A 26,263-nucleotide genomic window follows, 5' to 3' on the forward strand; every position below is an offset into this window, starting at 1 on the left:
TATTAGGTGCCACCCGATTAAGGGATTTTCTTTAAGGCATGTTAGTGCCTTTACCCTATTAGAGGTAGCCTTGTTAAAGGACTTAGGATCATCAATTAAGATGTCACTCGGTTAAGGGATTTTATAAAGGGACCTATTAAAGTCCACCCGGTTAAGGGATTTTATAAAGGGCCCTGTTAAAGTCCACCTGGTTAAGGGATTTTGAGTTGCAATGGTTAGAAAGAAACATGAAGTTGATTTTTTGGAGTAGCTACTGATAGCTTGATCAGATCACAATGAAACTCATACTCTGTCTGCACCGGTTGTGTCTTTTCTGCACTACAAAGGTTCTCTGCTCATACCCCCAGCTCTGCACTCTATCGGTCCTTTTCTCATACCCTTGGCTCTACACTCTATTAGTCCTCTTCTCATACCCCCAGCTCTGCACTTTGTCAGTCCTCTGCTCATACCCTCAGCTCTACACTCTGCCGATCTACTTCACACACACTCTGCTCTGCTAAATCACTTAGCACTTCCTCACTCTTCACTCTATACTTTGGATCGCCTCTCACAGGATTTCCACTTTGTAAATTTTTTGACCAAACATTTTGGTTTTCACCAAAAACCTTTATACCATTTTTCGCCAACACATACCCATTGATTCCTCAATTAGTTTACACCTAACACTCGGTAGATTTGAAATTTAAATCTTTTCAAATCTTCCTGCACTCTCTCTGCATGCTCTCCATCAATCTCCCCAACAACTCATCCTTGATTGCCTCTACAATTCATAATTTCACCAACCTATGGTCATGTTCTATCTTTTTAATGCAAACCAAAAAATCCGCACAAATCTCACCTTAACTGGTTGTTAAGTATTGTAGACTTCACTATCCATTTGTTTTATGATATCTTGTCATGATTGAATTACCTTTGGTCATTGCATCCAGCATACTGGTCACTGCTTTGAGATTCCTGGTGGATGTCATCCTTCAACCTGTATCACTAGGTCATCGGTGTAACTCTATTATCTTCTGCTACCGGTCATTGATCACTAAGAAGACTGATCACTTGTCTATCCAGAGAGCTCTGATCATGTATAAGACTACTTAAACTTCAATTTGAGTCAACTCCCATGACTGCATCATCATGTCAACTACTTCATATGGTGATTGCTTCTTTATCAGGTGGGAGTTCTATTGTTTCTTATCCAAATATCCTACAACATACCAGTAGTCGGTTGACACTTCTACACTAACTTACTTGTCAGTTAGAAGCAATGCATTGCCAACATATCACTTACTGATTTGCAGTCCTTGCACAAGTCAATCACTAACTTGTGTACTGTTGACTCCAAAGGTCTTGTGTTGAAATACATTTCCTCACTTACCGGTGAATATCAAAGACATCTCATTAATTATGCAACAATAATAGTACTGCACAAACATCTCATATATTGGTAACCATCTTATACCTGTTAACATCAATGACAATCACAATGCCAACAATCTTCCCGTTTGGCATTGATGGCAAAACTTTTGACTCCTCTTTAGCAATCACTCACTTTTGCTTCTACTGAACTGATCTTTGAGTAATGATCTTACTCCCCCTTTCAGTTGGCTTCCATTCATATTACATCATCTATTTTCAAACTTCTCCCCCTTTGACATAAATGCCAAAGGTGTACTCTAGACACCCTATTTCACAAACTGCATTGACTTCTCCCCCTAACAGGAGTAGTCCATAATCATCAATCCAAATACATAGATTTTTTGGAAAATCATACCAGATTGATGTTGTTCTGATCTTCACTCACCTTAGAGCATGCAAGGGAATTACCCCTAGCTTACCTTTGAGATATTCAAAGGTGTCCTTTGGTAGTGGCTTGGTGAAGATATCTGCCACCTGTTCTTTTGTTGGTATATACTCCAACCTTACTTCCTTGTCTTGAACCTATTCCCTGAGGTAGTGGTATTTGATAGCTATGTGCCTTGTCTTGGAATACATCACCAGATTCTTGGATATGTTGATAGCAATGGTGTTATCATAGTGAATCACCACAGGTTCAGTCACCTTTTCTTGGTTACCTTCCAATATCTTCTTGATCCATACTACCCACGTATAGTTGATTGCAATAGCCACATACTCTGCCTCAACTATGGATTGAGAGATGCAATTATGTTTCTTGCTTGTCCATGACATAATCCTATCTCCAAGAAAGAATGCACCTCCACTAGTGCTCTTTCTATCTTCAATGTTCCCTGCCCAATCTGCATCAGTGAAGACATTTAAGTTGAAATCTCCCTTATGTGGATACTAGAGACCATACTCATTAGTCCCCTTAGGGTATCTAAATATTCTCTTAACCACCACCATATGAGTCTCTTTTGGATTTGCAACAAATCTAGCAACCAAGCCAACTGCTTTTGCTATATCCGATCTACTATGTACTGCATACTCCAACTTATCGATCATGGATCGGTAAAGTGTCTCATTCACTTCATTAGACTCATAATTTTTGGAGAGCTTGCAACCTATAACCATTGGATTTCTAATAGGTTTGGAATCTTCCATTCCAAAAGTCTTCAAGATTTCCCTTATGTACTTGGTCTGGCTAATGGATATACCATTCTTTAGTTGAGATACTTGCAAACTGATGAAGAATTTTATTTCACCGATCATGGACATTTCAAATTCTAGCTTCATTTCCTCTTCAAAACCTTTTCTCATCTCATCATCTCCCCCAAAGATGATTTCATCTACAAAAATCTCCACAATTAGATGTTTTCCATCTTTTCCAATTTTCAAGTACAATTTATTATTATCACTAGTTCTTATGAATGCCATACTTAGTAGGTATGAGTGCAACCTCTCATACTAGGCTCTTGGTGCTTTCTTTAGTCCATACAGAGTCTTCTTTAGTTTACACACCATATCTTTTCCATGTTCTGAAGCAAACCCTTCTGGTTGCTCTATATACACTTATTCTTCTAGAACACCATTCAAGAATTCTGATTTGACATCCATTTGGTAAACTTTGAACTTCTTGTAAGCAACATAAACAAGTAGAATTATGTACCATTCCAATTTGGCCACCAGTGCAAAGGTTTCTCCACAATCCAAACCTTCTTCCTATGCATATCCTTTGTAGACTAACCTTGCTTTGTTTCTTACTACTTGACCAGTTTCATCCATTTTGTTTCTAAACACCCATTTGGTGCCTACCACATTTTTGTTCTTTGGTCTGGGAACAAGAGCCTAAATTTCAATTTTCTCAATCTTCTCTAGTTCTTCTTGCATGGCTTTGATCCAGTCTTCATCTTTTAGAGCCTCCTTTTCTGTTTTTGGCTCAATTTTGGAGAGCAAATAGGTACTTTCTCTTGCTCTTCTTCCAGTCAATACTCTTGCATCTTTGTCACCAAAGATATTGTCAACAACATGATTGTTTCTAACATACCTTGCTAGTACTGGTTCATTTCTTGGAGCTTCTTCTATCAGTTGTGCAGGTTCTACTTCACATGCTTACGCATTTGCTTCTATAATAGGATTCTCTTCAGTAGGTTCGACTGGTACAGTGTACTCAAATCCTTGATAATCCTCTGGTTCACTCTTGCTATCCTGTTCATTTTTCTCAGAGAACTCATCCACTCTGGCATTGACACTCTCCACAATCTTACCAGTTCTTTTGTTCAAACACTGATATGCTTTATTCTTTATGGAGTAACCTAAGAATGTTCCTTCATCAATCTTGGGATCAAAATTTACGAAGTACTCATCCCTCTTGATATAGCACTTGCTTCCAAATACTTTGAAATAGATCACATTGGGTGAGTATCCACACCATAATTCATAGGGAGTTTTATTTGTCCCTTTCTTCACCTGTATCTGGTTCAAGGTATACACAACAATGCTTACTGCTTCTCTCCAAAAGATATGTGGAATATCCTTCTATATCATCAGAATCCCCACACAATCAATCAAAGTATTGTTCCTTCTTTCAACAACCCCATTCTGCTGAGGTGTTCTAGGTGCAGACATATGTCTCATAATCCCCATTCTTCACAGTAATTCATGAACTCTTGAGAGGTGAACTCTCCTCCTCTATCTGATCTCAAACATTTTAGATTCTTACCAATTCCTCTCTCTACTTGAGCCTTGAAGACCTTAAACATGTGAAAGGCTTCAGATTTTTTATTCAAGAACACAACCCACATCATTCATGAGAAATCATCTACAAACAATATCAAGTACAAGTCCCCATAGAAACTCTTAGTTCTCATAGGACCACACAAATCTATATGCACTAAGTGTATCACATTCTCAAATGAATAAAAATCCCTATTGAAGCTAGATCCAGTCAACTTTCCTAGTTGCCATTCTTTACACATAGCATTCTCAGGTTTCATAATGTTAGGAATACCTCTGACAAACTTTATTTTACTAACCTTTGCTATACCATCAAAAAATACATGACACAATCTTTTGTGCCATAGCCAACTATCTTCTACCTTTTCCACTACGCAACTTCCTACAGTGGAGTCTAGGCAGAACAAATTTCCTCTAGTTTGTTTACAAGTAGCAATTAGACATCCTGATTTGTCATTTATTTTGCAAATTCCTTCATTGAATTCTAACCGTTAACCCTTATTGTTAAGTTGTGCAACACTTAACAAGACTATATTTTAGCCCTTCTACCCAATAAACATCTTCAAAATTTATTTTATCATTTAGGGCTATATATCCCTTACCTTTTACTGTAAAAGGAGCATCATTGCTGAATCTCACCGTTCCTCCATTACAGTCCTCCATGTTGAGGAATTTGTTTCTATCACCGGTCATTTGGTGAGTGCAACCACTATCAATTACCGAGTATCCACACCAGTTTGAACTAGAGATCAATGCCATACTGCTTTCCTCTATGTTATCTTCCTTTACCACTACAAATGCAATTCCATCTCCATCAGATCCTTCTAATTCTTCATCGGTAACACCTTCTGCAAGATATCACTTCTTCTTGCTCTTGTCTTTGTAGCTTCTAAAATTATACTTCATATCATTGTCAGGACATCTAGATGCAATATGACCTATTCTATTGCAAGAGAAACACTTCAAGGGAAGTTTACCTTTATGCTTTCCTTTTCCTCTTGGCAGCCTTCTTGCTAATAAAGATTCAATCTCATCTTCTTCTTGTTCTTCAGATAATAGTTTGTCACATTCATGTGAATAACCGGTTCTTGTACTAAAATTGTTTCTAGTGTCTTTTCTTCTCCTTGTTGGTGCAGGTATCATGGAAGCTTTGAAGGCAATATCAATCTTTGGTACATTGTTATCATAGTTGCCCAGTTCAAAGGCAATCAACTTACTGATCAATGAGTCAAGTCAAACACTAACTGTTCCCAAGGATCTGAGTTCCTGAATTGCACAAACCCTTATGGCATATTGTGGTAGCAAGGTTCTCAAGATTTTGCTGACCACATCATCTTTTTCAAGCTTTCCTCCAACACTTCTGATTGAATTTACCACATCCTTTATTCTTTTTCTATATTATTCTATATTTTCTCCTTCTTGCATCCTCATCTCATCAAATTTGCCTCTTAAGCTGTCCACCTTAGCCTTTTGTACATGAGGATCTCCTCCATAAATAGTCTTCAACTTATTCCACATCTCATAGGATGTTTTCAGATCTTGAACCTTAGCATACTCATTATCAGATAGAGTGCTAGCAATCATATCCATAGTTGTAATGTTGTTTTGCCTTTCTTTGATCTGATCTACAGTGAGAACCCCTGTAGGTTCATTGTACTCTATGCTTACATGATTCCAGTATTGATCTCCTAGGGTTTCTAGGTAGAGTTTCATTCTACCACACCATAATGTATAATTCTCCTTAGAGAACTTGGGGCCTTCCTTTCGTATCATCTTGGATCTTTCCTTAATTTGTTAAGCTCTTTTGAATCTAAGGACCAGGGCTCTGATACCCATTGTTAGTCCCAACTGGTGTTGAGAGGGGAGGGTTCAATCAACGCTTTACCAATTTTATAGAATTAAAACCTTTTTACTCAAGTCTACACTAACTTAATATTCATCAATACAAACAATTATTGTAGGAGAACATGCATGCATGCAAAGATACACAATAACATCAAGATTTATCTCATGGACACCCAAATGGGAGAAAACCACGGTGTGAATAGAAACTCACAAATTTGCACTCTTCTGAAGTACACTTGGTGAGGAGCCATCCCTGTTAGGAGATTACAAAGACACTATTAGGTGCCACCTAGTTAAGGGTTTTTCTTTAAGGCCTATTAGTGCCTTTACCCTATTAGAGGTAGCCTTGTTAAAGGACTTAGGATCATCAATTAAGATGTCACCCAGTTAAGGGATTTACAAAGGGACCTGTTAAAGTCCACTCGGTTAAGGGATTTTGAGTTGCAATGGTTAGAAAGCAACATGAAGTTGATCTATTGGAGTAAAACTACTGATAGCTTGATCGGATCATAATGTAACTCATACTCTATCTACACCGGTTGTGTCTTCTCTGCACTACACTAGTTCTCCGCTCATACCCTTGGCTCTGCACTCTGTTGGTCCTCTGCTCATACCCTCAACTCTACACTCTATCGATCCTTTACTCATACCCTCGGCTCTGCACTATGGTGGTCTACTTAACACACACTCTGCTTTGCTAAATCATTTAGCACTTCCTCACTCTTCACTACGCACTTTGGATCACCTCTCACAGGATTTGCACTTTGTAAATTTTTTGATCAAACATTTTGGTTTTTTTCCAAAAACCTTTATACCATTTTTTGCCAACACATACTCATTGATTCCTCAATCAGTTTACTCCTAAGACTCGATAGATTTGAAATTCAAATCTTTCCAAATCTTCCTGCACTCTCTTTGTGCTCTCTCCATCAATCTCGCTAAGAACTCATCCTTGACTACCTCTGCAATTCATAATTTCACCAACCTCTAGGTCGTGTTCTATCTTTTTAATGTGAACTGGAAAATCTGCACAAATCTCACCTTAATTGGTTGTTAACTGCTATAGACTTCACTATCCATTAGTTTTATGATATCTCGCTATGGTTGACTCACCTTTGGTCATCGCATCTAGCATACCAGTCACTGCTTTGAGATTCCCAGTGGATGTCATCCTTCAACCTGTATCACTAGTTCACCAATGTAACTCTGTTATCTTCTGCCATTGGTCACTGATCGCTAAGAAGATTGATCACTTGTCCATCTAGAGAGCTCTAGTTAGGCATAAGACTACTTAAACTTCAATCTGAGTCAACTCTTGTGACCGCATCATCATGTCAACTACTGCATATGGTGATTGCTTCTTTATCTAGTGGGAGTTCTATTGTTTCTTATCCAAATATCCTACAACATATGGGTTGTCGGTTGACACTTCTACACTAACTCACTTGTCAGTTGGAAACAATGCACTGCCAGCATATCACTTACTGATTTGCAGTTCTTTTACAAGTCAATCACTAACTTGTGTACCGGTGACTCCAAAGGTCTTTGTGCTGAAAGACATTTCCTCACTTACCAGTGAATAACAAAGACATCTCATTAAGTATGGAACAATAACAGTACTGCACAAACATCTCTTATATCAGTAACCATCTTATACCAGTTGACATCAATGGCAATCACAATGCCAACATCTTTATCATTCTATCTCTCCCTCCCTCTCCCATTATTTATTTTTCTCTTCCATCTCTATCTATTTCTCTCCCCTCTAAATATTTATCCCTTCACATCTCTCTTATTCTCTCCATCTTTCTCTTCTCATTCTCCATATCTATCTATACGTCTATCTTCTTCTCTATCTCTATTTCTTTACCCATCTCTCTCTTACTCTTCCCCCTCTATTTATCCCTCTTTATAGCCCTATCTCAACCTCTCTGAGCTTACTCTTGCCCTATTGCAAACACAACATGAGCCTATTGGTAATGAAACTTGATTATCTTCTCCATTCAAAGGTTTTGTTTCAATTATGATTGGATCCTTATAAGTGGATGCATACTTGATTTAAAGTTATCACTTCTCCATTGAGACCTTTTTTGCACAAAAAACATCATGGAATACCAATTGACTATTATTGTGAGGATCTGGTTATTACTGAGAGGGGGGTGAATAAGGAATAAGGATAAACTACAACTTTTCACCAATCTACAAAATACCTCACAAAATAGTTCATAACCAGTACCAGTATCTAATTAAACAATCTCCAAATCAGATCTACCAAAACATTACTAGTAGCATCTTAAGTGTTCATTATTAAGAAAATATAGTAAAGACATCAAATGCATAACTGGTGCAGGAGCACCTTCACAATTTTGGCTTGTTTGATCCTGATGGGATCATGAATTGAATAAAGGACTATTGTAAGAGTCCAAGTGTGTGTTTTAGGTTTCATTATGGTTTAGGTTTATCTTAGAGTGGTTTACCAAAGTTTTCACAAGTTTTCTTTCCAGTTTTGGCCCATAATGCCTTGTAAGCCAAAAAATGGCATTATAGTGAAAATGTGTTCAAAACCTTGTAACAAGCCTAGAAAGGAATTGGAGTAGGTGTATTTATTGATTTTACACCATCTCAAATGGTTAGGTGGAAGATATTTGTCTTGTAGGCCAAAAATGCACTAAGAGTCAAAAATTGCTAACGTTGTCAAGCAACATTTTGACAAAAAGTGAGAAAAGTTGTAAAATATCTCTACAATGTAGTTATGGATGCCATAATTGTTGGAATGGTTTTCATGTGCCTATATAATGACACTTCAAACATTGTAAATGGGTTGGTTTTTTATTAGCAAGAGGAAGTTAATGAAATATGACTGTGTTTTCATGCTTTTCAAGCTTGATCTGTTGCAACAGTCCATATAGAGTATTATTTCCATACTATACTTTCATTAGAGTTTGTGTCATGGTTGTATGAAGGTTTTTCATTCTTTGTGTTATGGTTTTTACTATGTTTTGGTTTATCAAATAAAATCTTTTAGTTTTTGCCAGTTCACTACCTTGTCAAGGGTTTGTGGCTTAAAAGTGCAACAACTTGACTAATCTAGGTCTGGGCTCCCAAAAAAGGACTTGGTCAAGTTGGTATGCATGTATATAGTGTATATATGTTTCACTTTGTGCCAGAGCTATGATTGGAAGAAGGATTTGAGTGAATACTAGGCAAGTATGGGTTACTCGGCTAGTATCATGGACTAAAACTCAAAATTTGCACCCAAAACCAATTGGAGTGGACAAATATATGAGACAAAGGTCTGAGCATGTTCCCAAGGGTGTGGAGAGTCATTTTGGTTTATTAGAGTAGGTTTCTTTCTACAAAGCATTCTTAGGTTGAGTGCATAACAGTGAGTTCATTGTTTTTGTGAATTTAATGACAGTTTCAGTTTGAATGCCATATGTTTGGATTAATGTTTGTAGGAAAGAGATAGGGGAGAGTTCTAATTAGTGTGGAATAGCTACATTGATAGTTTGGAAGCTTGATACAAGATAGAGAAGTGATTCCTAGTGCATTATGGTTCAAAACCCTCCAAAACCCTACCTTTATGGCTATAAATGTGGACAGTCACTATTTGACCATCCCAAGGCTTAAAAATTGAAAAATATATGAGCTAGGACCTCAAATAGACTATCCCAATCAAGATCCATGGTTAATTTTTCCATCGTTGGACAGTATGAACAAATTTCACCTAAATTAGGCCTACTCAGCTAGTAGCCCTTTTTAGCCTTGTTTTGTAAAAAGTGTGAACCCGATTTGTGCAAGGTTGATTGGTCATGAAGTACCATAGGAAATGATTTGAAAACATTCAAGAAAGTCTCCTAACACCTTAGTATGAGCAGGGTTACTATATTTGGGGTTTGGACCTATAGAAAGGTTTTAAGTGTTGAGCAAGTGAGCTTGAACTAGGTCTTGGAGAACAAAACCAAGAGTAAGTTTTTAAATCCTTGTATAAACCTTTTGAAGAAGCTAAATGCTACTAAGAAATAGTACAAAAAATGTGTGGTGAGCAGGGGTATTAGGGTGTTGAAGTTGATGGGTTGAGGAATGAGAGCATGGTAGTTTGAGTTGAGCAAGTGTATGGACAAATGATGGGAAGAACTCAAGGAGGAAGTTTTAGGTTGAGTGAAGCTTGTGAACATTGAAAGTGGGCCTTATCAAGAAAACCAAAACCTTTCCTCTCTCATTTGAAGGAGTCTCTTAACACGAAGATTATACTTAGCTGTAATTGGTCCTCCTTTGGGGTTCTCCCTATCAATAACTCAATAATGCATCCACAACATGAACATAAGGAATTTTCACATGGAAACCCAAATGGGAAAAACCATGGTGGGAATTGGTACCCACAAAATATGCACTCTTTCGTAATGCACCCTGTTAAGAGCCTAGCCCGGTTAGGAGCTTTACAACAATGCCTAGTTAAGAGCAGACCATGTTAGGAGTCACCCGGTCAAGGTATTTTACAACTTAGATCTATTAGGAGCTTTACCCTATTAGGAGTAACCTCGCTGGAGGATTTAAACCCAAGTTAATGAACCACCTATTAGGACCTACCCAGTTAAGGGATTTTAATGCTACTATAACTATTAGGAAACAATAGATAAATGATCTGGACTCAACACTTTATAGCTTGCTATTAAAGATCCTTGTCAAATCCAATCTGGCTCTCTTATAAAACCCTAATTTACACACACACTTCTTTGATCATTGACACAATAAACCTTCTAAAACTCGACCTAAATAGATTTTACAATTAGGTCGATTACAAAACCCTAATTTACAATGAATATTCATCATAGATAATATCAGATCATTACAAATCATCATACAGATCACAACAACAAATTACAAGACAATTACAATTGTTGAATGATCATAACTCATCACCACACATCTATTTGATAAGCTATCAAACCCTTAACAAATTCTACTAAGCACTTCGCTACTTCCCAAGAAATTATATCCTTGTACGTGCAAAAAAAATATCTTATATCTTCACATGGATTTTGACACGTCATCATCAACTTATGAACATGAAAAGAATCACCGCCAAACCATAAAACATCACGGTTAAAAGATCTTGATAATGGTTCTCAAACCCTAGATTATTATATAACAGTCAATTACAAACATGACTTCTGGTTCTCCAAACATGATGCAGTTCAAGTTATAGACTCCTTATAATGTCATAAGCACATATTCCAAACCACAACACCTAACTCAACATGGATCTCTACCATAACCATCTCCTTCTCTATTCTTGCGTACTAGTTCACTGCCACTTGGTAGTTTTGCTTTCCAACTCAGTTCAATTCAATCCATTACCGATTAAACTTAACCAGTAGACTTAGATGACATACCGAGCATAAACAAACATGGACAAATATGGTTGCCATCAATGACAACACAAATAACTGATCATCAAGTGTCATATCAAAATCATATCATCACCAACAGTCCATCAATATATCATCACCAACAGTTCTTTACCAGTACAGCATCATCTCCATTAGTTATGCCAACAATCTCCCCCTTTGGCATTGATGGCAACACCAAAAATTGCAACACCAAAATCTCATCATGAAACCTGTTATGTCCGTTGTACATCACTGTCTGGTCATCAATTCTCCTTTTCTCTTTATTGCTCTTCTCCCCCTATCAAATTTCTTCTCCCCCTTTGACAAAAATGGCAAAGGTGTGGGGAGATCTCTAAAAAGGTTTCTTTTATAAAATTCAAAAGGAAGGCAAGCCTAGAGCGATGGAGAGGAGTAGAGAGGAGAAGGGGAATGGTCGGGCTCAAAATTCAATTTTTTTGGGCGGGAGAACTGGTTCAGTAGTAGGACAGCTTGTAGCAGGCAATTCAGGGAGCCCTTTGGAGGGGGAGAGTTCAGATGGTAAGGAACTCGATGCCCATTTGGATTTAGGGGACCTAGGTAGGGGTCCCAGATTACATGTGGAGCGGATTGTAGCAGACAAGGTGAATGGTCAGGTTCATAATTCAAACTTGATGGACATCAAACCTGAAGCAGTATCAGGACAACAGGTGGCAAGCGGTTCAGGGGGCCCTATGGAGGGAATAGAATCTAATGGGAAGGATCTTGAGACCCCTTTGAATTCAGGGGACCTAGATGGGGGACCCAGATCGAATGGACCCATTGGTAAATGGTCCTCTTTGTTTGGTATCAAAACCAAAGGTAAGTCATCCTTGCCTTTGGTTAAAAATACATCGAATGTTTCTCAGGGAAAGTTTGCCATTTCCATTCTAGATCAAATTATAGATCAAAATATTGCTCGGATGGAAACTACCCTGATAGGCAAATTCTTTGGGGAGAAACCTAACATTGAGGTTGTTCATGGATTTGTCAAGAGAAAATGGAATTTGAAAGGACAGGTTGATGTGGTCGCTATGAGTAAAGGATGTCTTTCCTTTCCTTTTTCATGTGAGGAGGATTGCAGACAAATCCTTTGCAATGGTACCTAGTCGATAGGTAAATATATAATGTATATCCAAAAATGGTACCCTAATGCAAGCATGGATGATAAGTTTGTGGTCCAAGTTCCAGTCTGGATAAAGCTACCTTGGCTTCCTATGGAATATTGGGAGGAAGATGTGTTTGCTAGGATAACCAATTCTTTTGGGGAGCTTCTCACCATTGACCCGGTCATAGCATCTAGAAGAAGACTTATTTATGCTAGAATCTATGTAGGGGTTGGGCCTGAGATGGATATGCCAGAGGAAATAGAGATAGAATCAAAACTTGGCAAATGGATGCAAAATATTGTTTATGAATCAATCCCTTTTGCTTGTTTTCACTGTAAGAGAGTAGGGCACTGGGCTAAAAAATGCCCAAGCAATGTGGCCAAAACTCAAACCCAAACTAAAGTTTAGAAAAAGGTGGAAAAGAACCCAAATACCAAGATTGAAAATTCTTTGAAAGTCTCTCCTTCTGATGGTTTGGATCAGGAGAAATAGTACCATGTAGGAAGGATCAAGGAGGTATTAGTCAAGGAATTGGAAAATGAAACAAAGAAATGAGAGCAAGATAAGATCTCCCAGCAGGAAAAGGAGTAGGAGAATAGTGGAATGGATTCTAATGATGGAGAAATAAAGTCACAAGTCAACAGTCAAAACAATCAAAAGGATATGATAGAACAAAATTTAGCTTAGAGTGAGAAATGGGATAGTAGTCAGATGGATAAGGGAGATAGTCAATCCAAAGATAACAAGGAAGAGGGAGACAATTTTAACCCAGTAGGAAAATATTATGAGTCAAAAAATGGAGCAAGATGGATCCAAGATGCTCAACCTGACAATATCTTTGAGAAAGGGCTCTTGGAGATATCATTAGCCTCTCTAGCCCAAGTCAAATTGACTTTCCTAGAGGAAAATAAACCAAGATGGGGAAGTGAAGAAGATATAAAAAAGGCTCTAGGAAAGAGTGGGACAAAGCAAGAGGAAGAAGAAGTAATGGAGGATAAAAGAAAGAACAAGAACACAAAAATAATAATAATAGCAATAATAGTAATGCAATCACCAGAAATACCAGAAGCAGGCTAGGGGATGTGGGAGGTTAGCATACATCACCTGGAAGATATTCAAATGCAAAGAAGAGGACCATGGAAACAAGCAAGAATCTAGCAGACGAGACTCAAAGAACCATCTTTGAGGCAGGTATTTATAAAAAGTCATGAAGATTATCTCTTGGAACATTTGATGATTGAATAATCCTCACAAACATGATTTAATAAAAAGTATGGTTAGAGACAAAAACCCGGATATTTCTTTGATTCAGGAAACCAAAATGCCTAAGGATAAGGTTGAATGTTTGAAAATGTTAGTAATGGAGGAGTTAGTGGTGGTAGTTTAGAAGGGGCATCAATAGGTATTGCTACTTTCTGGAATAAAAATAATGTAAAAGGAGAAGTGTTGATTCAAGTTAACAATTTGGCCTGCATTAGATTTAAGCATTTGAAAGAGGGTACTTCATGGGTCTTGACTAATGTGTATGCCCCTAATACCAAGACTGGTAGAAGTGATTTATGGAAAAGCTTATCCTCATTTAGAAGTAAGTTTGCTGAAGATAGATGAATTATTATGGAGGATTTCAATACCCCTTTGAGGGAAAATGAGAAAAAGGGAGGGAGCCAAACCAATCTGGACAACAGATTAGATTTGATAGAGTTTATCAATAATCATGCTCTCCATGATCTGGATTTGCAAGGGGTAAAATATACCTAGACCAATAGAAGGAGTAGTGAAGATTTAATTTATGTCAGGCTTGACGGAGCTTTAATTTCTCTAGATTGGTTTAATTCTCATTTTTGTTCTTTATCAGCTCATATCAGGGCTGGGTCGGATCATTATCCTATATCCTTTACGGCTGATGCCAAGAAGGGAAGAAGACACTTCCCTTATAGATTTGAGAGACTATGGATAGAACACCCAGATATGGAAAGCAAAATCAAGGAATGGTGGCAGGTTAGAAATGAAGGAAATGCTATGTATAAGGTGGTGAAAAAGTTGAAGTTTGTGAAAGATAATGTTAAAAGATGGAATAAGGAGTCCTTTGGGAACATCTTTGCTTCCAAAGCTACCATTCTCTTAGATCTAAAAGATATCTAGGATGAGATTCATAATAATGGCTATACCAAGGTCTCTAGGGAGGTTGAAGATGAGATTATCATGAAATATCATAACATAATAGAAAAAGAAGAAACTTTCTGGAAACAGAGGTCGAGAAATATTTGGTTGAAGGAGGGGGATAGAAATACCAAATACTTTTATATGTCTACTTTGAAACACAAGGCCATCAATAGGATATCTCAGCTTAAAGTCAATGGTAGAACTGTTGAAGATGAAGAGTCTATGAGGAAGACAACCCTAGAGTTCTTCTCCAACCTCTTGACTAAGGAACAAAACATGGACTTGTAGGCTCAAAAGAGCCTTACGGACTATATCCCCTCTATCTTGGATGCCGATCCGAATTCCCATCTCACTGCTATACCATCCAATGATGAGATTCTAAAAGTTTTCAACTCCTTTGAAGGTAACAAGGCCCCGAGCTTGGATGGTTTCCCTATGTTCTTTTTTCAAATGTATTGGCATATTGTTGGAGGTGATGTTTCTAGTGTTGTGAAAGAATTCTTTAGTGCGAGGAGAATTTTGAAAGAACTAAATGGTACTTTCATTTCTCTTATTTCCAAAAAGATGGGTGTTGATTCCATGGATCTTTTTAGACCTATCAGCCTATGCAATTCTTCGTACAAGATCATCTCTAAGGTTTTGACCTCTAGAATCTTGACTCTGCTTCCCTCTATCATTTCTCCCTAGCAAAGTGGCTTTGTCCCTGGGAGACAAATTTTGGATTCAATAATCATTGTCCATGAAAATATTCACTCTCTCTCTAGTGCTAAAAAATAAGTCTTTCTTTTGAAGCTTGATTTATTTAAAGCCTATGATAGAGTTGACTAGGGATTTATGATGGATGTTCTCTCTGCTTTTTGATTCTTCTCTAGAAGTACCTACCTTATTATGCAATTGGTATCCTTTGCTTCTTTTTCTATTTTAATCAATGGGTCTCCTTCCCCCTTTTTCAAATCCTAAAGGGGTCTTAGACATGGGGATCCTCTATCTCCGGTTCTTTTCATTATCATGGCAAAATGTTTGGGAAGATTTATTGGTAAACTTGTTGAGAAGGGAGAGTTTTGTGGGCTGAAACCTTCATCAGTGGACCAAGTTTGCTCCCATCAGCAATTTGTGGATGACTATTAATATGGGGAATACTTCAGTGAAAGATTCTAGGAGCTGAAAGAAAGCTTTGGACAGTTATGGGATAGCTACCGGTTAATTGATAAATTGGTCTAAAAGTTTTGTCTATTTCATCAACACATCGAAAAGACGACATATACAGATTAGTAACATTTTAGGATTCCAAGTGGGGAATCTTCCTTCTTCCTATCTTGGGCTCTCTTTATGTCAAGTCCCACCTGATACTTTCTGGGGTGCTCTTGTGGATAAATTTCATAGGAAGTTAGCTGGATGGAAAGGCTCTTTGTTCAGCCAAGCTAGTAAGGTCTAGCTTTTGAAATCTACTATTTAGAGTATTCCTCTTTATGCCATCAGCTTTTTTAGAATTCCAACCAAGTTTGTGGAGGCTATTGAAAAAATCAAAAGAACTTTTCTATGGATAGGGGTTGAGGAAAAGAAGAGAATGAATCTGATTGCATGGGATAAGGTTTGTTAACCTATAAGAAAGGGAGGTCTCGGCCTTAGAAGAATTAGAGACATGAATGAGTTTCTCATGGCTAAGCAAATATGGAGAGGTTATAACACTGAGGGAGAATGAAAATTGATATGGGACAATAAGTATAAAGACAATTCCCTACTCTTCAAAGTTTCCTCAATGCTGAAGATATCCCAATTGGCTCTAACATCTAGAAAAATGTTACAAGAACTAGATATCTAATTGCTAAAGCTGTGATATGGAAGGTGGGGAAAGGTAATCTCATTAAATTTTGGGAAGACTCTTGGTTGTTTGATTACCCATTGAGTGATAGCCCTGATTGGGGCAAATTTCAGGATCAGTGTAAGGTTAAATATGACACTATGGTGAGTGACTACTAGAATGATGGACAGTGGAAGGAATTATCCCCAATTGATCCCTCCCTTGGTAATCTGAACAAATTTATGAATTCCATGGTGGTGATGGATGATGATGACCAGCTAATCTAGAAACTTACAACAAATGGTAAATTTTATGTTGCCTCTCTCTATAATCAACAGTTTTCTAATTTGGAGAGTCCTTGCTAGGCTAAGGCTTGGGTGAAAGGCCTAATTTCCAATGTTAATATTTTTTCTGGATTGTCCTCCAAAATGAAATTTTGACTATTGATAACCTCAAAATTAGAGGATTCTATATGCCTAGTGTTTTTCTTCTTTGTATATAGAATGAGGAAACCATTAACCACTTGTTCTTCCATTGTCCCTTCTCTACTGACATCTGGGCTAGATGTCTGGATTACTTCAATATCAACTAGGTCTTTTCAGAATCTGTCCAAGAGGTTTTTAATTCATGGCATCACCCCTCAAGGAATAAGTCTATTATTCTGTTATGGAGATTGGCTTTACCTCATATTTGCTGGGGAATATGGAAAGAGAGAAATGAAAGAGTGTTAAGAGATAAGACATCTAGGGCTCAAATATTTTTTGAGAAAATCAAACAAAATATGGTGAAGAATATCAACATCATGGGTGGAATAGCCAACCCCAAAGATCAGGATGATCATATTATTTTCAAGAATTGGAGATTAAAGGGAAGTGACATGTTTTAGGCTAATCCTAGAGAAGGTGTGAAATGGGAAAGCCCTCCTCATGGCTAGATGAAAATCAACTTCGATGGTGCTTCAAAGGGTAACCTTGGCAATGTGGGGTGTGGTGTGGTTTTAAGGGATGAATGGGGAAAATGAAAAACCATTAAATATATTCCTATTGGCAGTCAAACTAATCATGTTGTTGAAGCCATGGATTCTTATCATGGGATGGTTCTAGCAAAGGAAGCCAAGTGTACCAGAGTATGGTGTGAAGGTAACTCTTTGAATATTATACTGTTTGAATAAGGTGTTCATGCCCTCTTGGTCTATAAACAATGCTATTAAAGTTGCAAAGGAAATAAGTGAAACCTTCAATATGTGTGTTTTCACACATGTTTACAGGGAAGCTAACTCATGTGTTGACTGGGTAGCCAACTTGGCCTACCGATCTAAGAAAATTATTACCATTAATGGTGAGAGTAAAATTGCGTGTGAGGCAAAATCCTTGTTTGAACTGGATCGTATCTAGATGAAGCAACATGGCATCATTAATCATAATTCCTAATGCTTTTCCCCCTTTTTTTGATGAAGGTTTACAACGGCAGTGTTGAGTATTTATTGAATAGTCATATCATATTAACAGGACACGGATTCTGGGTTGTTTTTCAGAGCAATAATAGAAACTAGAGAGGAAATATCATAGCTGAGATTAGGAATTCCAGTGAATTTGAGGGAAAAATGGGAGGGAACAAAAAGAGGTTTGAACCAACATCATGTTTGGATTGGAAGAAGAGCAAAGAGTTTTGGGAGATTCTACAAGAGGGGGGCTTAAGTGTTTTCATGGAGAGGCTCTGTGATAAAGACCCAATAGTTACCAAGCATTTCATAAAGAGTTGGAAGAATGGTAAAGTTCTATTGGGTACCAGATGATGATGGTGGATGAAGGTATCATTGTAGAAGCTACAGGGATGGTGAAAGATGGTATTAATTTCTATAGAGATCAAAGTGTTTCTGATAAGGCAGTGGATAGATTTCCTATCACAGATGGTGAAAAGAAGAAAATGGTGAAGGTGGATAACTCCTACCACTCCCCCAAGAATGTTTGTAGGGCATGGAGGTTCATGTTGTTTGCTACCATAATCTACATTACTTTGGATGGAAGATTCATGAGGGCTTACGGGCACCATTTTTTGCTTCTCAACCACTTCCGCCATGGTGAAAAGGTAAGCTTGCCCTATTATTTAGCTTGTTCCATAGATCATACCATTAAAGAAACACATAAAGACCCTCAGGGGGACCATGCTCTTCATTGGGGTCTTATGGTTTTAGTCCACAAATTGTTGAAAGGGAAATCCATTGAGAAACAAATTAGAAGTAAAAATACCAGGGATAATGACACGGAAAGTGAGTATAGTGGTTTCAACTACGACTCTGAAACTAAAGGTGAGTCAGAGGATATCAAAAAAAATGGGAGGAATAAGGGGAAAAGAAAGAGGATTGTTGTTGATTTTGATCTCTCGAACTCCGAGGATGAGTCCTTTGAGGAGAAATTCATCAAAAGCAAGAAAGGAAAGGGAATGGGAAAACAAACTTAGAGGAACAAGAATACCAGTAGGGGAGTTAACAAGGTAAAAAAATAGATATTAATACCTTCTAATGAGGATGCAGAGGAGGAAAAAAATGACAATTTGAAGGGTAAGGATGAGGATGAGATTCTGGATGTGGGTCATGGTGAGGACATGAGTACTCAAGGATTAGAGAATGAGGGCCAAGAGAATAAAAGGGGAAATCCTAGTGACTGTCATGGGGATAATGATAGTATTAAGGTATTTTGTGATACTATCAGCAAAATTGTGAAAGATATCAACAACCTGAAGAATGATATTAATGTTATAAAAAATGCTATGATAGGCGAGAAGCCTCTTTCTGAAAATGTTAAAGGATTAGTGGTTGCAATCAACAATGCTAAAGCTATTGAGGCCATGGTCGGTAAAATTCTTGAAACTGAAAAGAAGGTTAAGGAAATGGAAGGGAATAGAGAGGCAAACGAGCTAGAAACTACCATGAACAACCTAGTCAATAGAGTCAACAAGATGGAATTACCTGTGAAGAGGATTACTGAATAAAATTTATAGATTCTTAAGGCCTCCATGGATAATATGAATATTCTGATTAATAGATTTGATAACATTAAATACAAGGAGGGCGACAAGGACCAGATGGAGAAAAAAGGTCATGAGAAGAGAATTAGGGCCAACACTAGGAATCAGGGTGATATCAAGGGACGAGAGTTGGATGAATTGAAGAACTTTGCGGGCAACATGAAGTAGATGGTGGTTCATGAAGAAGATATTATGAAAAATATTTAGTTGTCTCGGTCTCTGTCTTTGTCTTTGTGTTGTCCTTTTGCTATCCTTTTGCTGTCTTTGAGCGACTCTGTGTTTTGAGTTCCCTTTTTGTTTTGGTTGGGAATTGTTTTTTGTTTGGGTGATTAGGCACAATTTTATTCTACTTTAATGCTTTTTCTATCTCTTGATATGTAATAAGGTTCGGGTTCCTTTCAAAAACCTATTTTTACTTAATCAAAACAATGCCAAAGGTGCAAAGGTATCTTCTATTATCATCTCTGTATGTCACATCTTAGCTTCTCCCCCTAAGGAGTAGCCCACTTCTCATCAATCCATAGTGAAAGATATTCAATGATTCCACTGGATTGATGCTTCCATATCTTCTTAGTTGACCTTGGGTAGGGGTATAACCCCTAACTTGCCTTTGAGATATTGAAAGGTAGCCTTAGGCAATGGCTTCATGAATATATTTGCCAATTGCTCTTTACTTGACACATGCTCCAATCTCACTTTCTTTTCCTACACCCTTTCTCTCAGAAAGTGATACTTCAACTTAATATGTTTAGTCCTTGCATGCAATATCAGATTCTTGGATATGTTTATAGTACTAGTGTTATCACAATGTATGATCACCAGTTCTCTCATATCTTGCTTGAATCCTTCCAAGACATGTCGCGTCCATATAGATTGTGTACAATTCATGGATGTAGCTACATACTTTGCTTCAGCTGTAGACTAAGATATACAAGTCTATTTCTTACCGGTCCAAGCTACCAGTCTACCACCTAGAAAGAATGCGCCACTAGTTGTGCTCTTCCGGTCATCCACATTTCCTATCCAATCAGCATTAGTGAATACCTACAAAGAAAAAATGCCTCTATATGGATACCACAATCCATAATCAACTATCCCTCTAAGATATCTGAATATTCTCTTCACTGCTTATTGGGATCCAGGAACACTAAGAGGGGGGGTGAATCAGTGTTCTACTGGTAAGATATGATTTTACCTTTTTATAACACACATATAAATTGGTAAATGAAGAAATATATAATTTGAAGTGAATAAACCATCCACATAAATGAACACCATAACACATAGAATCTATACGTGGAAAACCTCAAAGAGGAAAAACCATGGTGGGATTTGTGACCCACAATATCAGCTCATTGGCCATATGAAAGATATTACATAAAATGGGGCCCTGCACATGCAGGAAGGCACACTCCCTAGAGTACACTGCTCATCACAAAAAGAGTCTCACTGACTACAAGCTTCTACTAAAATAAAATAGTAAAATGAACTCACAAAATGCATCTGCTATGCCAAAAAGAGTTTCGAGTATAGTTTTGCTCTGTACCGGTTCATAAATCCTGAACACTTCTATTGGTATCTCCTCTCCTCCAAGAGTGCTTTCCAAACTATCTATAGATCATTGCATGATATAAAATTTGCACAAAAATGATCTACGTACATATACTTCATATTAGATAGTCTCCTATATCCTTATTACAATCTTTCTCATCTTCTTCTTATAATGACCTTAACAAACGAACCTATATACCCTTCACAAACAATATGCCTTATGTCGGCTTACAATGCATTACAAAAGATATACAATGTTGGCCTTATACAATAATTACAAAATGATATTTACAAAAAAAACTTCCTTTGGGTCCAAGCCTGATGTCGGCTTCACTGAAGTGTTGGATGTCAATGTCAGTGTCAATGTCGGTGTAACCCTGAATTCTCCAACGCCGGTGTCTACTGGTGAATGCCTCCTAATGGCGATGTATTCTTCCTTATGAATCTTGTTGCCAAGTTACCATGTTACCATGTTTCCATCAATGACATATGAATCTAATGAGTGTCAATTGCCAACAATCTCCCCCTTTGGCATTGATGTCAACATTCATGTGAAAAATGGATTCCATGCTAGTTCAACCTGAAGTATGCTCCCCCTGAGAAATACACTCCTTTCTGATATCCTTCCCATATTTTTCTGTTTGATATTTTTCATATTATATATACTCCCCCTTTGGCATCAATTCCAAAGAACAGTGAAACAATTGAAAGAAATAAATACAGATTACTTTATCGAAGCTTGACCAATTTCAAAATTTTTGGGTAAGTCTTGTCTAGGAACTATAAATATGTATCCCAGCTGGTTTTGAAAGTTTCAGATATGGATACAAGTCCACTTAGTAAGTGTGCAAATGTTTCCTTCTCTTTGACTTCTGTCGGTGTGGGCTTAGCAATCATATCCATACATTCCCTCTTATGTACACCGAGTGAATCCAATCTTGGACTCACCAATCCTCTAATACTCCTTTCTCTCCGAATGATCTTGTCTCTTTCCTTTTCAAAAGAAAAAAATTGGTTCTCCAAAGACAAAATTTGTCCATCAACAAATGTTGTTAGTAAGGTTAATCCATCAAAAGAATTTGCAATACTGGCAATCTTATCATGTAACTCCTTTAATCTGCTATCTATATTTGCTGTAATAGTTTCTATGTTACAACAGACCTTGTAGATATTTGTACAGTATTTCAAACAATTCTCAATAAGAATCAATTTTCCTTCAATTTTCTTCTTCATTGTTTCAATAATCTGATCAAAAGCGGCTTTCTTAGCCATAGTAAATCTCTCAAGTGTCTGTCGGTCTGAAATTTACTGCAAAGATTGAAAGTTGTTAGATATATGCTTAGTTAATGCCTTAAGCTTGCCAGAAGGGCTTGCTTCATTTTCAATCTTACAGTCAGGAATTAGTTTGTGCAAAACTGTGATTGAGTGATCTATTATTTCTTCATCTGTTGATCCCTCCTTTATTAGTTTCTGAGTAGCCATCATCATTAACTCAGTGGGACTCATCTTAGTGATTGATTTCTTCTCAACTTGAGAAGTGTCAATTGCCAAAACCTTTGTCAGGGAATCAATATTAATAGTCGGTATAGTCTCAGTTCCCTTTACCTTATCCTCCTTAGCACCAGTGGCTTCACCACTTGGTGCAGTATCTATTATTGCTAGTGGAGTATTATCCATAGTATTGTCAGTACCCTGTACATTGCCTTGTTCAAAAGTTGTCTCTGTCAGTATTGACTGTTCACTCTCCTTTACTGCCGGTGGTGTCTGTATACTTATAGTTACTATTGGTTTATTCAAAATTGGAGCTGAACTATCCAAAATACCTTTCCCTTTAGATCTTTCTGGGATGGTGGAAGTTGTTGCTTTTACAAATTCTTCTTGGGAGGTGAGAAAATCAGGATTCTTATGGAAGAATTTGGTCCAACCATCTTTGGTCTCATTTACTACCTCATTTACCCTGCCCAACATTAGGCTCATTTGTTAGGGTTCACTACTAAAACTGTTTTGTTTGCAACATCAATGCATTGTTTCATTTCCTCATTTTTTATTGAACCACACATACCCAAAAGTTCTACTTCCTTAATTTCTCTATCCCTCTTGACTACATCAAGTCTTCTAGCATCTAATTTATTGTACAATGATAGAGGAATTTCCTTCAAAATTTCTACTAAGGCTTTCTTATATATATCTATGTGTAACAAAATTGCCTCTTCAATCTCATTTTGCTCATTATCCTCTAAATCTTCAAAAAAAATGGATACATTTTTCAAAATTCCATCCTTGGTTATTTCATCAATCAATTAAGCACAGGTTGTTGTAGCCTTACTAGATTCAGTAGCATCATCACTCTTCTTCTTCTTGATGTGGGTTTCCAGAGTGGATGTGACTGGTTTCCTCTTCTAAATAGGTTTCCTTTCCGGAGGTGGGGGTGCAGTAGGTTTTATTACTTTTCTCACAAGCATCCTCCTTGGCTCTAACTTCTTCTCCTCTACCAGAGGCTATTCAACTTTCTTTCTTTGTACCCTTCTGAATGCTAGAGGCTCATTATTCTCTGAATTAGAGTCAGAAGTGACAGAAGAAATGAAAGTTTTAGGCCTCTTTGCCTCAGGAGCACTAACCATTGCTGGTTCCTTTGCCGGTTTGGATCCAGAACCTAGTTTTGTGTCTATCTTATGGATTACATTTTTTACAAATGCAAACATCTTATCAATTTTCTTCTCTCTTCTTTTCCTATCGAAGCCAATATTGACTTCAAGAGCCTTTTCCTCATCAGTACCAAAGTGTTATGTCTTATCATTCAAAGGAGCTTCAAGCAAAATTTTTGCATAAAGTTCAAAAATGCTATCATCCACTTCATATCCAAGCTCAGTGACCCATATGGTGCTAGGTTCTATTGCCTCCATAAGAGTTTCATCAGTCTTCACCATAAAATGGGTATTAGTGGAGTACTTCTCGATAATGTGCTCTGATATTCTTTCCCTCTGTCTCATATTTTCCTAAAATGTTTTGAAATAGCCCCAAAGCTTTTCATCCCTGCTAGTACCAAGATCGGTGATTGCTTCCTTGATTTGCATACCTATTGGTATGTCATGAGCCCAATGATTCTTCCCTAGACTGGGTAGCTCATTTATGAAGTAAAGAATTAAACAAACAATGAGATTTCCAAACCTAAAAGTTCCTTTCTTAACACTCTTAATCTTTCGAAGATTCAGCATTAGTTCACTTCTCAGCCATTCACATAAATCATACTTCTCTTTATTCTTTAACATCTGATAAGAAGCATGGATGCAGGAACTAGCAATAGAGTTCAATTGACTATATTGAGTTACCTTATATCTGATTATCATGCTGACAAATTTCACATCAATGTCTTTGATGGTGTTGACCCTCATAGATCTTCCATCATGGGTTGCATCAGTGAGCTTCTCAACTGCAGTGGTGGAAATTTTCTTGCCAAGTTCTTGTCTGATTTTGGTTAAGCCAATGACTTCTTGAATTACTTCCTTTGTGATCATGTAGGGCCAATCCATCCAGATGAACTCATTGTGAACCCTGCTCAGAACATATCTGATCACCTCATCTTTGAATTCCAATATGTATAGGATACTAGTTAACCCTAGATCCTCGATGATCTTCTATTCAGGCTTGATTGTTCTGGAGCTTCCCAGTATCATAGATTGATACATTCCCTTTATCTCTTCTATACCTAGATCCTCCAAGGTGCAGTGAATATATGCCCTTACATCTTCAACATACATCATGCCATCGGGAACCCTAGAGAGTGCATCGACAATGTCTTCTTTCTTAGCTATATGGGGAACTTCCTTGAAAATGGGTATCAAGCTATCCTTAACTTCAACAATGGTGGGATTTGCAATGAAAGTAGGAGCAGATGATCTGGATGCCATTTTGAAGAAATACTTGAAAATGATCACCGATGTGAAGATTTGATTGCTTCTTAGATGATTGCTAGAAATCCTTTCAAAATGCCTTTGCTTGCTCTTAATCACCTGAGTTTCACCTTTTCTTTGCTCTAGATTTCTTGAATGCTGGGTGAGTGAAAATGAATTCACTTTCTCTTTTTATCAGTGAGTAAACCCTAATCCTTGACTGTCATAAATGCTTCATGATGTACCCTACCAGATGTCGGTTTCACAGTCTTATGCTAGGTAAACCTTCATCAATGATTAAGAAAACTCTCTAGATCTCTTCTAGATCTCTTTCAGATCTCCTTCAGGGAATATGCAAGATTTTCAATATATTTTCCAACCCCTAAGGTGTATGCCTCAGTTACCGGTGGAATTTTTTTGCCAGTGCAAGAATGCTCTGTTCTACCAATGGAGTTACCAATGTAGATCCATCTCCACTTGGTTCTTTAGACTTTATAAACCATCTTTTGGTTTGATCTTGTTGTATTTCATCTACCTTCTGCTTTCCTTTCTCATTTGTTTTATCATTGCTGACGGGCTGAGTCTTGCTTCTGCAGTACTTAGCAATATGACCTATTTTGTTGCATGCAATATAACATGTAACATTGTTCTTTTGAATTGCTTTAACATATCCAGTGTCATTCCTTGACCTACATTGATTAGCCAAATGACCAAACTTTCCAGATGCATGACATTTGACATTCATTCTACAATCTTCCGATTTATGACCATATTTCTTGCAATTTGTGCATTGACTGGGAACAAAATTATAGTTTTGATTTTCTCTATTTATACATATTTTATCCATATGCCCAAATTTATTAAAAACAAGGCATCTACCATTGAATTTATAAGCATTAGATTGTCTTACCAATTTCCTCTAGTCTGATGAGTTCTGCATACCGGTTCTCTGATCTTCATTTGTAGTACCTGAGATTTCACTTGTAGTAGTTAGATCATCTCTCAGAGTAGTTATTTGTCTTTCAATCTCTTGTTCATTATTTTGGGAGTGTACCAAATCAGTTCTCAACAGATTATTCTCATGAGTCAATCTGCCACATTCATCAAATTTGTTCTTTAGAGATATAACAAGATTTTCTTCATTCTTCTTTTTGTCCTCAATATCTTTTGATAACCTCATAGTCAGGTCTTATATTTCATTCTTCATGAGCATGTTTTCTTGACTCAGTTTCTGACATTGTTCCTTACATGCATTTTTCTCTTCATCATCCTGGTTTTGTAAAATTTCCTTTCTCTTAGCTTGAGTTGATGATAACCTTTCTTGCAGGACAAGAATGAATTCAT

Source organism: Cryptomeria japonica, chromosome 7 (assembly GCF_030272615.1).
Source record: "Cryptomeria japonica chromosome 7, Sugi_1.0, whole genome shotgun sequence".
Classification (NCBI taxonomy): domain Eukaryota; kingdom Viridiplantae; phylum Streptophyta; class Pinopsida; order Cupressales; family Cupressaceae; genus Cryptomeria; species Cryptomeria japonica.